Source organism: Lissotriton vulgaris, chromosome 6, assembly GCF_964263255.1.
Source record: "Lissotriton vulgaris chromosome 6, aLisVul1.2, whole genome shotgun sequence".
NCBI lineage: Eukaryota > Metazoa > Chordata > Amphibia > Caudata > Salamandridae > Lissotriton > Lissotriton vulgaris.
Window position 1 is genome coordinate 1,680,544,349 of NC_141694.1, and position 13,854 is coordinate 1,680,558,202.

The window sequence follows — 13,854 nt, forward strand, 5'->3', positions numbered from 1 at the left end:
ATACATCAGAATAAATGTATAACCTAACTAGAAATGCAAGGTTAAATGAAAACATTTTAAGAACCAAATCACGATGTATACATTTATAAAGTATGCGCTCATGGCGCCTGAACGTACAGACCATGACAGAATTCTAGTCTGGGTGGTTAGGGTGATTTATATAGGTATTAGTAGGTCCACATGGGTCAGAGTGATAGTAGGGACTGGGAAAGGAAAGGTTACACAGTGAAATTCATGGGACTGCATGGGGGTTCAAGTAATGACCGTGCTACTCCATTCATCAAGGGTGTTCAGGCCCCTATTTACGGAGTCTGTGAGTGAGATCCATTTACATTCAGCTCGGTTTAGGAGTGCGTTTATATTGCCACCTCTGGTTGGAAGTGTGAGATGTTCAATTACTTGCCACCTAATATCAGTGTCCCGGTGGCCTTTTTCAATGAAGTGTGAAACAAGGGGGGCTGACAGCACTTGACAGTTGACTCGGCTCTTGTGTTGGATAATGCGCTGTTTCACCATTTGGGTGGTCTGGCCGATGTAAAGTAGGTCGCAGGGACAGCGGATCGCATAAATCACGTTAGTGGTTTTACAATTGGTATGACATGTAAGTTCATATCTTTTCTCATTGTACAAAAACTCCTTAGTGTTAGTAGTGAGTTCGCAAACGCTACAGCCTTGGCACTTGAAATGTCCAAGGATTGGGGGCAGGCCCCAGGCAGAAGTGATACTGTTTTGGTTTTTGGTTGTTTCCGGCCAAGTAATCGCACGTACCAAATGATTCGCAATGTTGTTACTGCGTTGGTATGAGAACAAGGGTGGATTTTGGAATTGTTCTTCGGATCTTAACACCGTCCAGTTTTTCTTAATGATGGAACTCACTTTATTGCTGTCTGGTCCAAAGGTCGAGACGAAAGGAATCCTTGTCATTGGTTCCCTGGCTTTGGGTATTAGTAAGTTTTCACGATGGAAGTACCAGGCACGTTTCTTAGCTCTGGTGACCAATCTACGGGGATAACCTCTATGTATAAGTTTGTTCATCAGGATGTCTGCTTCGCGAAAGTAGTCTTTTCTCCATTTACAGTTGCGCCTGATACGTAAAAATTGACCAAAGGGCAATCCATCTTTGAGTCCTCTTGGGTGATGACTTGAGTAGTGTAGCAGGGTGTTCCGTTCTGTAGGCTTCCGGTAAAGGATGGTACCCAGTTTACCTTCCTCGGCATGTATAATCACATCTAGGAATGGCAGATCGTTCACTTTAGATTCACTGGTGAAGTTTAGATGTTCTTGACTGTTATTGAGCCACTCAATGAAAGGTGTTAAGTCATCGGAAGAGCCATGCCAGAGGAGGAGAATGTCGTCAATGTAGCGACGCCAAAGCCCCACATGTTGGAGGTGGGGGTTAACTGGGTTAAGGAATAATGATTTCTCCAGATTATGTACATAGAGAATCGCAAAGTTGGGCGCAAAGCAAGCGCCCATTGAGACTCCTTTAATTTGTAAATAATAGGTCTCGCGATATAAAAAGTAGTTGTTTTGTAGGGCAATTCGAAGCAAGTCCATGATAAATTCCGTTGGAATTCTTGCGGGTAGTGGTCTGGTTAGTAGTAGGTCATGAATGACTTGGAGGCCTTCTCTGTGAGGGATGTTAGTATATAGTGATTCTATGTCCAGACTGACCATGAGTTGAGCGGTATAATGGACATTGATCAATATGACACTGAAATCAAACGCCAACTGTGCAACTTGGAACACTACCGACCTCTCACAAAAGACCCCTTGCAAGACATCAAATCCAAAATACTCAGGACGACATCCTCAGCTAGAGAACTTGGCATTATTACCAAAAAAGAACATGCCTTCCTTAACAATTCTCACCCCAGGACACCAGTCCTATACGTCCTGCCTAAAATCCACAAGAATACAACCAATCCCCCGGGTTGACCAATTGTTTCCGGGTGCGGCTCAATCCTCGAACCCTTGGGCAAATTCATCGACGCCATCATAAAAGAATTTGTACCTCTAACCGACACCTATATACGAGATACTATGGATCTCATTACCACTATAGAGAACAAAGATTTTGACACTACCGCCCTACAAAACAACTACTTTTTATATCGCGAGACCTATTATTTACAAATTAAAGGAGTCTCAATGGGCGCTTGCTTTGCGCCCAACTTTGCGATTCTCTATGTACATAATCTGGAGAAATCATTATTCCTTAACCCAGTTAACCCCCACCTCCAACATGTGGGGCTTTGGCGTCGCTACATTGACGACATTCTCCTCCTCTGGCATGGCTCTTCCGATGACTTAACACCTTTCATTGAGTGGCTCAATAACAGTCAAGAACATCTAAACTTCACCAGTGAATCTAAAGTGAACGATCTGCCATTCCTAGATGTGATTATACATGCCGAGGAAGGTAAACTGGGTACCATCCTTTACCGGAAGCCTACAGAACGGAACACCCTGCTACACTACTCAAGTCATCACCCAAGAGGACTCAAAGATGGATTGCCCTTTGGTCAATTTTTACGTATCAGGCGCAACTGTAAATGGAGAAAAGACTACTTTCGCAAAGCAGACATCCTGATGAACAAACTTATACATAGAGGTTATCCCCGTAGATTGGTCACCAGAGCTAAGAAACGTGCCTGGTACTTCCATCGTGAAAACTTACTAATACCCAAAGCCAGGGAACCAATGACAAGGATTCCTTTCGTCTCGACCTTTGGACCAGACAGCAATAAAGTGAGTTCCATCATTAAGAAAAACTGGACGGTGTTAAGATCCGAAGAACAATTCCGAGATCCACCCTTGTTCTCATACCAACGCAGTAACAACATTGCGAATCATTTGGTACGTGCGATTACTTGGCCGGAAACAACCAAAAACCAAAACAATATCACTTCTGCCTGGGGCCTGCCCCCAATCCTTGGACATTTCAAGTGCCAAGGCTGTAGCGTTTGCGAACTCACTACTAACACTAAGGAGTTTTTGTACAATGAGAAAAGATATGAACTTACATGTCATACCAATTGTAAAACCACTAACGTGATTTATGCGATCCGCTGTCCCTGCGACCTACTTTACATCGGCCAGACCACCCAAATGGTGAAACAGCGCATTATCCAACACAAGAGCCGAGTCAACTGTCAAGTGCTGTCAGCCCCCCTTGTTTCACACTTCATTGAAAAAGGCCACCGGGACACTGATATTAGGTGGCAAGTAATTGAACATCTCACACTTCCAACCAGAGGTGGCAATATAAACGCACTCCTAAACCGAGCTGAATGTAAATGGATCTCACTCACAGACTCCGTAAATAGGGGCCTGAACACCCTTGATGAATGGAGTAGCACGGTCATTACTTGAAACCCCATGCAGTCCCATGAATTTCACTGTGTAACCTTTCCTTTCCCAGTCCCTACTATCACTCTGACCCATGTGGACCTACTAATACCTATATAAATCACCCTAACCACCCAGACTAGAATTCTGTCATGGTCTGTACGTTCAGGCGCCATGAGCGCATACTTTATAAATGTATACATCGTGATTTGGTTCTTAAAATGTTTTCATTTAACCTTGCATTTCTAGTTAGGTTATACATTTATTCTGATGTATATCTGTACTTTGTGATACATATCCAAATGTAATTCTGATTACAGCAGTGTAAGGTATGCAATACTTCCATAACGTTTCCCTGCCTCCACGGACAGACCCAGCCTATGGGCGTCATCCCCACTGTTGTTTCCCACCCCCTACCGCCCCTACTCCCTGTAGCCCCGCCCCCTCCCCTCCGGTTACTTCCTGGTTCGATTCACGGACCTCAGTCAACCCGCTACTCTGCGCGGGACGTTACCGCCAAGATTTAATCGGCAGCCCCCGCCAGACTAATCCAGGTATTTGACCCCCTCTTGACCCATGAACTACGCGCTAATGTGCTACTACGCCGCCCCAGCCCTTGCACCAACGCGCTTAATCGCTCTTTCCATTCTCCTTTAGGCACCCGACTTAAACGGAGAATTATTAACCCCCCAGCGTGATCTTTTGACTCGCAACTTGTGACATTCAGCTTCCAGCGATTCAGGTAACCTGCCTAAGCCTCCTTGAATCGCCGCCATTATGGACTATTTGGACCTCTCCTAACTGTTTATTTAAACCCAGACACCGATCTATGCCTTCCCTTCCCTTTTTAGGCGCCCTACAGTTACCTGAAACAACACTCGTTAAATGTATACGAGGCTCCGGACCCACCACCTTGTGGAGGACTGACCCCTGGATCCAGTTAGTGTTCCTAACTTCCAGGTTTGTTTAACTTTGACCCTTTTCCCCCTTTCTCCCCCCCCTCCTCCAGCCCCCCCCCCCCTCCACCCTAGTCCCACCATCCCTAAGCACCAAGAATTGTATGCCATCCATCACTGGCCACACCAATAGATCCTCCCCCCCTTGACTTCATGTTAACTGTGAAGTACCAGATCACTCGGCTCACTACCACGCTCCTTCCTTAGCCTCCGTTTCATGCCCGATCTCCTAAAATTAATTATTTTCCCATGCAGCACCCTAATTCAACGCCAACCCTGTCCTGAAGAGGATCCCGAATCATAGAGGATCGAAACGCCGTCGACAACAACAGCGCGATTTCACGGCACACTACCAATAGGCTTATCACCATGCCAAATTGAACTTGTCTATTTGTATATATTCAATGTGAAAGCCTTTAATTGATTGTTTTTATCACTTTGCGCCGACCACGCTGTCTTTCACTTTCACTTGCGTCATCACTATCACTGCGTCATCACATTTTCACCAAGTGTCATTTGGGTTGCTTCATGATTGCTTTTCATGTACAGTGCTGCCTTTAACTGTGCTTCCCGTGTTTAATGTAACTGGTGATTAACAACCTTCCCACAAAATGTATTGAGACTCCCTGGTGTTCCTTTCTTGCAATACGTACTGTATGCAAAAATCTGAATTGTCTCTGTTATTGATACCTAGTGGGACATTGTTTCTTGTTATATTCTACATACCCAGTCCCATTTTGGTCTATGGGTTATACTCCTGTCTTCTTCACTCATCAGTGCTAATGATGACACTGGTATTCTTTAAAATATGCTCGGTTTTGGCTTTTACATAAGTTTGTGACGACAGATCTGGTGAATTCTTATCTCAAAATACGTTAACCTCCGAGAATTAAGATTTACCTGCAAATTCTATATCGGCCTCCCTGCTCCAATTATCCAACGGGACTCTTAAAAACCCAGAAGAGTAGGAGTCGGTCCTTTCATTCCGATACATACCGACTGAAGGAGCAACAGACGGACTGCCGGGAGAACAGGAGCAGGGAGGCCGATATAGAATTTGCAGGTAAATTGAAACCTGAGCCATTGCCCCTCTTGTTTTAATAAGTGATCTTAATTCTCGAAGGTTAACGTATTTTGAGATAAGAATTCACCAGATCTGTTGTCACAAACTTATGTAAAAGCCAAAACCGAGCATATTTTAAAGAATACCAATATCATCATTAGCACTGAGGCACATATGGCTATATGCCGCTACTAAATAAAACAACTTGAAACTCTTTTCAGGCATACAATAAATTGATGAGGCCAGCCCACGTTGTTTGCTAGTGGGTTTCCCAACCAAGAACGGACCTAATTGAAAGCGGACCTTTTGAAAGTGAGACTCTAGCTATTATATCCTGTACCCATAATAATTGGTGAGTGAAAAACGAGCAACCATACAAATCTGTGCGGTGTTGAGTGTCCAGAATGAATATTAAAACAGAAACTGTATTTTCCAGGTAAACTAATGTCAGCTACGATCAAAAAACGGTGGCTCCTCCTGGCAGTTTAATACCCAGCAAGACAACGCCCTAGGGAGAGGTATAAAGGATAAAATATAATAAATCCCATTAACCAATCTTTAATAAATAAGAAAAATTGATAAAGAAAAATTATTTTAAAAACAGTAAAGAATTCCCTGTATTGTGTTTATGTTTCTTTAGAATCTTTCTATTTAATTGAGGATGAGAGACTGATGATAAAATAAAGGAACGTCGTCAATTTCCTCTCGACTAGGTAGGCGTATTAAGACGATAGAATCTGCCCAAACATTATTGAATGGTTTATAAACAAATAGAATATAATAATAGTTATTTATTCTATACAGAGATAAAACATCTTGCTAATTGAAAACAGCATCCGGTGACGGGTTTATCTTCACAAGAATCCTGTCATTCAGCTTTTTCCAGTAGAGACAAGAACTCCATCTGGTATAAGGTATGCATGCTGATAAAAGCATCAAAATGTTCTTTAAATATTTAAAGATAGGGGTCAACATTATTGGATAATAAGTCCAAGGGAGAGGCAAACAAATCTAGTTGTGTAACAAGTGTAGAAATATGGTGTAGACAATGAACAATTGAAACACGGAAGGGATTTGATTAAAAAGAGTAAAAAAAGCGAATGATAATTGTGGTGGTCTTTAACAATGTAAAAAGACGGTATATTGTTAAAAAAAAAGTACTGGAACCATGTGGATAACAAGAAAGGGCAATTGCTATTATGATACTGTTGTAACATAGAGTGAGGGTCTTTTTTTATAAAACTGCACCAAAAAGCAATGGTAACTCTGTGTTTTTTAAATTTATTCAGAATCAGTCCTGAAGAAGGTGTACTAGCAGAAAACCGAAACGCCGCGTCGACTTGTTTTGATTCTTTGTTTTTTAAATCTTAATTTTTAATAAAATGTATAACATGTTGTTTTTAATATTGTGATTATGAATAATGTATTCATTAGTTGTAAGAATAAATCTAAACAGAATTTTACCAAATATGTATTGTGATGACTACCTCCTTGAATTTTGAAATTATTAAGTGTTGCAGTATCTTATAACTAATCCATTATTCCTTTGTGCTTTAAGAAAATGCGAGAAATTTGAACACACCACATTGTACCTTTGTGCCTTTGCCTTTCCCGCCCAATTGATGGCATGCTGTCTTATATAATAATAAGCCTTACCCCTAAGAGTACTGATTTAAATTGGACACTTTTCTACACTGTCCATTCTCTTGGGACTTCATTCTTTTTTAAATACTCTTCCCCACAATCTATGTAGCCACCCCGTGTGAGTGGGTTTACTTGTAGTTCCCCAAAGCGACAGGATGTGTTGGGCCGCCGCCCCCATTGCCAACCCCATCTGTTTACCCCTTATGGATTTGAGCGGGAACATCAATCTGTTGGGGAGCCCCAGTATCGCATACGCAGGGAAGCGAGGAATGTCGGTGTTAAAGTGGGTGTTGATGTCCTTAAGCACTGTCTCCCAAAATTCCCGCACCGCGGTACACTCCCATAGAATGTGTATCATGGTTCCCGTTTGTCCACACCCTCTCCAGCAATTGGGGTCTTTGCTCGGGTTCCCGCGGTGCAGTCGTTCCGGGGTTAAGTGCCAATAATAGGCGATCTTCACCGCCGCCTCCTTGCTAGCCGTGTTTCTGGCCGTGTGGTGAGCCGGGTAATATATGTCCTGCCATTCCTTGTCAGAGAGGGCACGCCCCAACTCCTTCTCCCACCTTTTCTGTCCGGCAGACCTCTCCGTGGGGGGAGGCGGGGACAGCATGAGGTAAAGTTCTGTGATGGACCGTGAGTCCGACGTTTTGGTCATAATCCACCTCTCAAATGGGGTGAGCGGGCGGCTGGCCAGAAGCGCCACGTCTGCGTGGGTCAGCCAATGCCGAAGTTGGAAGTACTGGTAGCGGAGCGGTTTGTCAAGTGTGTAGTCCGCTGTCACTATGTCCCATGTCAGAAAGCCCTCTGTATCAAACAGGTGGCCCGCGGAGCGGCACTCAGATTGTCGCCATTGGGGGAACGAGCCTGGAGGCCTGCCTGGGGGAAACGCCGGATTATCTAACAGGGGTGTCATAGGGGAGGGGAAAGTTGTCAGGCCCCTCGGGACCGCCGTTGCGTCCCACACTTGTAGGAGAGTTTTGGTAATAGGGGATTTCTTGAGGTACGTGGGTCTATACAGTCGTGCCAAAAAGGGGACCTTCCATAGGGGCAGGCCCGCCATGGCCCTGTCCTGAAATAACCAGTGCTTTTCTGAAGTCGGCCTAGACCACTCCAGAAGGTATCTGAGCTGCGCCGCCTGAAAATAGCGCCGCAAGTCTAGGACGCCCAGGCCCCCCTCTGCCGTAACCCTCGTGACCAAGTCGCGCCTCATCCTGGACCTCTTGTTAGCCCACACATATTGGTTTAGGACGTCTTGCAGTTTCTTCAGCATCCCCAGTGGGGGAGTGACCGGGATGGTGTGGAATAGGTACAGGATCTTGGGCAGAAGGGACATTTTGATGGCGGCCACTCGTCCCAGCGACGAGAGCGGCTGCTGTTTCCACCGCGCGATGTCGCCCTGGGCACGGGACAGGAGCTAGGTGTAGTTAAGTTCGACCGTCTGGACCGTCGCTGGCGTCAAATCTATCCCCAGATACTGTATTGTGGTGCTTACCTCAAGACCCCCTATGTGCAGTGACTCTCTATTAGCCGGCCGGGTGTTGCTACCCAGCGAGAGGACCACGGACTTTTATACATTCATTTTGAAGCCTGACACCGCTCCAAACGCCTCCATTTCCGCCAAAAAGGCCGGTAAAGCGACCCGCGGACTATCCACCGCCACAAGAATGTCGTCCGCGTACAGGCTCAGCGTTTGTTCCACCCCCCCAAACTTGATCCCCGTAATGGAGCGATTGTCCTGAACTGGCTGGGCTAAGGGCTCAATGTAGAGAGAGAACAGGAGCTGCGAGAGCGGGCAGCCCTGCCGCGTGCCCCGCTGGATGTCGAAGGGCTTAGAGCTTACCCCTTTGACTATGACTTCTGCCTCCAGCATCTCCTTTGGGATCGAGCCCGGGCCTCCAAACGAGTTGAAAAGTTTTGTGAGGATCGGCGCCAAGAGAGGGCAAAAGGCCTTGTAAAAGCCCGCGGAGAAGCCGTCCGGGCCCGGGGCCTTCAGGGGTTTCAGGCGGGCAATGGCCGATATAACTTCCTCCAGGCGGATAGGGGCATCCAACGTCTTGGCGTTCGTGTCATTGAGAGCGGTGACATCCACGGTCTCCAGGTAGGCCCTCCCCTCCTCCCCCCCCAGGTCCGGGTCAGCAGCATAAAGCCGTGCGTCGAAGGCCCGAAACGCCTCCGCTATGCGGTCGTCTTCTCGAACTTCCTCGCCCCCGTCTCCGCGTATAACGGGGATGTGGGAGAGAACAGTCTTAGCCTTAAGCTTACTAGCCAGTAGGCGGCCAGTCCTGTCCCCCCCCACATAGTACATGTGGCGGAGACGGAGCGCCGCATATTCCGCCCTGTCCAGGTCCAGACCCGCCAGTTGAGTCCTGGCAGCTTTCAGTTTGCGCCAGATCCGGGGGGCGCCTGTCCGGCAGTGAACCCGCTCTAGCTCTAACACCTGTGTCTCTAGCTCCCGCCTCCGGTCCATACGCTCCGTGTTGTCCCCCGCCGCAATCGCAATGATGTCACCCCTAACGACCGCCTTAAGCGCCCCCCACAGTGTCGCCTGGGCTACCTCTTCTGTGTCGTTCAGTTCCAGGTAGCTGGCGATGCTTTGGGACAGTCGCTGTACCACGCCCTCGCGGGAGAGCAGGCTTTCCCGGAGTCGCCACTTGCCCCTGTGCGGAGGCGTGCGCGGGACTGTCAGTTGGAGGACCACCGCTTCGTGGTCTGAAAGCGCCGCAGGTGTAATGTCAATGTCTCGAATCAGGGGGATCATTTCTGTGGAGCCCAGAAAGTGGTCTACCCTAACATAGGTGTGGTGCACATGCGAGTAAAAAGTGTATCCCGGGGTGGTATGATGCCTCTCCCGCCAGACGTCGACCAGCCCTCTGTCTCTCAGCCACTGCCTCCCCGACTCCGAGAGTGCCTCTGTGTCCCCAAACCTCTTCCCGGACCTATCCACTTCGTTGTCCATGACCAAGTTTATGTCCCCTCCCACCAAGCCTCTTATCCCCCGACAGCGCTTCGGACAGCGCCCCCTTCAAAAAGGCCTCCTGTTTAGTGTTGGGTGCGTAGATAGAGCCTAATGTGAAGGAAGATGTGCCTATATGGACCGTGTGCGCTAGGAGTCTGCCTCTAATCTCGGCTATCTTGTCCCCCACCCGTCCCCTAAAATGCTTGGCCACCAGAATAGTCACTCCTGTTTTTTTCTCTGTAGTCGTGGAGTAGAATTGATGGGGGAAGGCTCTTGCTTTCATGCGGTGCCAGTCTTTCGCTAAGAGGTGTGTCTCCTGTAATATACAAAGTTCCGCCCCAGATCATTCGAGGAACGAAAGAACTGCCCTCCTTTTGATAGGGTTGTTGAGTCCCTTCACATTAAGGGAGAGGATACGGATGCTGTCAACTGTCATGAGTGTGTGAACGTCCCGTATGCCTTAGTGTGGACCCCGAGCCACCTCTCCCCAGGACGTCTGGCAATAGTCCGTATTGAACACACTGAGTTCCCCCCCCACTCCCGCCCTGACCCCAACTCCCCCCCAACAGTCGCCCCCCTCCCCCCTCCTCCCCCCAACTGGTGAACATAGTCCCAGGCCAATCATTTGAAAGTCTAGGCCCGTGGTAAATAAGTCAAAATAAGGGTGTGTGGCAGTGGCGGCTCTTGGCCCCCCGACTCCCCCGACCAGGAGTCAAACTTAGCTGATGTCGACCGTCGCTGCAGTCATCTCACGAGTCGGCACCAGTGTCTTTGGATACCACTTGGATCGCCGCTGCCTGTTCCTTTGCTACTGTGTCGGGATTAGGCTTAAGTGACTTTTTCTGCTGCTTGCCCCATCACACTTTCTGCCAGCCGTCCCCCGTCGTCCGAGGGGAACCAGATGCAGTCCCTGTAGGCCGTCCCTCGCCCACATCGTCCCGTTGCGGTTCCTCATATGGGATGTCTAGTACTGCGCAGGTGTCCCGTAGGGAGCGCAGTTGGTGCAGGGCGCCGTTCCACTAAAAATGAGACGGAAAGGGTGCCCCCAGGTGTAGGGCACCCCCTCCTTGCGTAGGAAAGTTGTGGCAGCCCTAAATGACCTCCGCTTCTGCAGGGTGTTCGTCGACAGGTCCTGGAAAAGTTCCACATTGTGGTCCTGGAAACGAAGGGGCTGTTTGAGACGTGCCGCCTTTAGTATGCGCTCCTTAAGATGATAATCCGGCAGGAAGGCCAAGATATCTGGGGGAGGGCCCTGGGTCCGCCGGGCCATGCCCACTCGGTGGGCCCTGTCGATGCGGATCTCAAAGTCATCGTCTTCGCCCAGCACCATCCGGAAGAGCGCTTGTAGGTACCCTGCCACGTCCTCACCCTCCGCCTTGGGTGGCACGTTCCGGACTAGAATATTATTTCGTCTGGAGCGGTTCTCCAAGTCCTCCGTGTGGGCCTGGAGGTCTGTCTGCTGGTCGTGGAGTCGGACAATCTCCTGCCGGAGGAAATCTATTTCTTCGCTCCTGGCTTGGCCTGATAGCTCGTTGGCGGCCACTCTCTCCCCCAGATCGTCGACATCGCGCCTGAGTTCTTTGTATTCCCCGGTCATTTCCTGCCGGAAGGTCTGGATGTCCTCCTTAAGGGAGGTGAAGAGGGCCTCCATGAAAGCCTTGGTCGCCGGGGCCTCGCCTTCTGTGTGGTCCTTCCCCTTGGGGGGAGGTACCGAGGCCGGCTTGTCCGGTGTTTTGTCGCCCTTGGAGGAACCCTTGACCAGCATGTCAGAGATGTTGCGGTTCCCTTTGCGGTTGTTGGACGCCATAATGTTCCCGGTCCCTGCTGGGGCCGCAGTTGAGCCGTATTCCCCTGCTGGACCGCAGACTTCTTCAGCGTGTCTGGGCCGATGAGTGAAGGGGCAGCCCGTGTACACTCAGCGCCTCTGGTCCGCTCCTCGGTCGCCTCTGTATCCTCTGTGCCTCGGCCGGAGGCCCACGCAATGCAGCCCCCTCCGATGTGTAGCGCTGGCTATGACGCCCGTGGCAACCCCCAGGGGTCCGCTGGGACTTCCGGGCCTCCACCTCCCAGGGCCTCCGCCCCTGCGATACACAGCCTCCCCGGGGTAGTCCTTGAGGCCCCACTGTGGCCCGGCCGTCTTCTCGTGTGTCACGATCAGGGTCTCCGTGCCTCACTTCCCAGGCAGCAGGGACCCCGCGCCTCCAGCCGGGCCAATAGTACCACACCCTGCCGAGTCTCAGGTCCCGAGCGGCCCAACCCGTGGCCCCCACACTTTCTTCCTCTCCGAGGAGCTCCTGTCCCCCTGACCCCCCTTCCTGCAGAACTCTCGTAAGCTGCCGGGCGCTGTTGCAGGCTAGGACCTTCCGTGTGGCCCCGGGAGGGCCCCGTTCGTGGGGCGTTCTCTGCTGGGCGCTTGTAGGGGGGGTTCACGGCCGTGCCCCTGGGGTCCCCTGATCGCCTACTATGTGCTGCAGTCCTCTATGCCCAGAGCGCCAGGGCCCCACCTCCTTCCGGTGCTTTCAGCCCTCCACCCGGGCTATTGTAGTTCATGCGTGGGGGGGGTCCGCCCTCCCGGTCCTGCGCCAGCTCTCTTGCAGGCCGCTGCTACTGTCCCCGGGGCTCCTCACCTGGCTGCTTGATCGTCGCTCGGGCCGACCAAGAGGCCAGGCCACGCCCACCACGACTAGGCCCAAGCCGGGGCCTCGGTAGTTTAGGAAGCCGGCGGGCCCGGCACACTGCAATCCACCTCGGGTCCGCCCGGCTCTTCGTTTGCCGCAGCCGAGGCCTGCCCCCCGGCCTCCGCAATCGCTGCAGTTGTCTCCGATCCCTCCACTCCAGGGTCAGGAGCGCTGCCCGGGTCGCCGTGTACTCAGGCCCTGGCTCTAACTTCGCGCCATGTTGCGGCAGCGGTCCGTCTCTGCTCCTCGGCACCTCCCGCCTTCACCGAGCTCCGTAACCGGCCCCTGCTGCACTGCGGTGATTGGGGACCCTGTCCGCTGATGGTGGCTGGCTCGGTGGGGGCGATGGTCCGCGAAAATCCCTGTCAGGGGATCGGGTGTCGGGAGCCACCGCAGAACACGTCCTACTGAGCCGCCATCTTAGCCACGCCCCGAAATTAGATCTTTTAACTTGTCACTTAGAGCGTGATAGAATACTGACGTTCTCTTGCCCTGGAGCCAGTCTGCCTCAAGAACTAGGGGCCATATGTAGGTGAGCCAATACCGGTCAGTAACGGTGAAATTCGGTAAATTTCACCGTTAGTGACCAGTATTTAGGCAATTGAGATGTAGGGAAGGATTCGGTAATTATGAATCAGTACGTACTGATTCATCATTACCGATTTCAAAATTACCGAATCAGAATTACCGATTCCTTATTTACCGAATCGGTAAATAAGAAATGGTAAAAACGAGAAAAGAGATGTAGGAAACATCGATAATACCGAATTTCATGAAATTCGGTATTTAGGAGTCGGTAATTAACACTGACTGAAAGCAGGTGGTAATCAGCTTCAGTGTATATAAGCAATCCCAAAATGCAACAGTGTGATCACTATGGCGGCTTTCTATGTGATTGTAAGGCGGCTACAGCTACAGGCAGCAGGAGTGAGGATCTGAAGACGGTAGCAGCGCGTTTACAGACAGCGCATCACACTCTTCCAACAGACGGAGGTTGAGATCCATGAAAGGTACAGGCTACACCCCCACACCATCCTGGACTTGATAAGGGACCGGCACCCACTCCTGGAGCACCCAACACCAAGGGCGCACGCAATACCAGCACATGTGCAGATGCTCTGTAGCCTACACCTACTTGCATCTGGCAGTTACCAGGGGGTGATAGCTGCGGTAGCAGGGTATCTCAGAGTTGCCTGTCCCATTTCT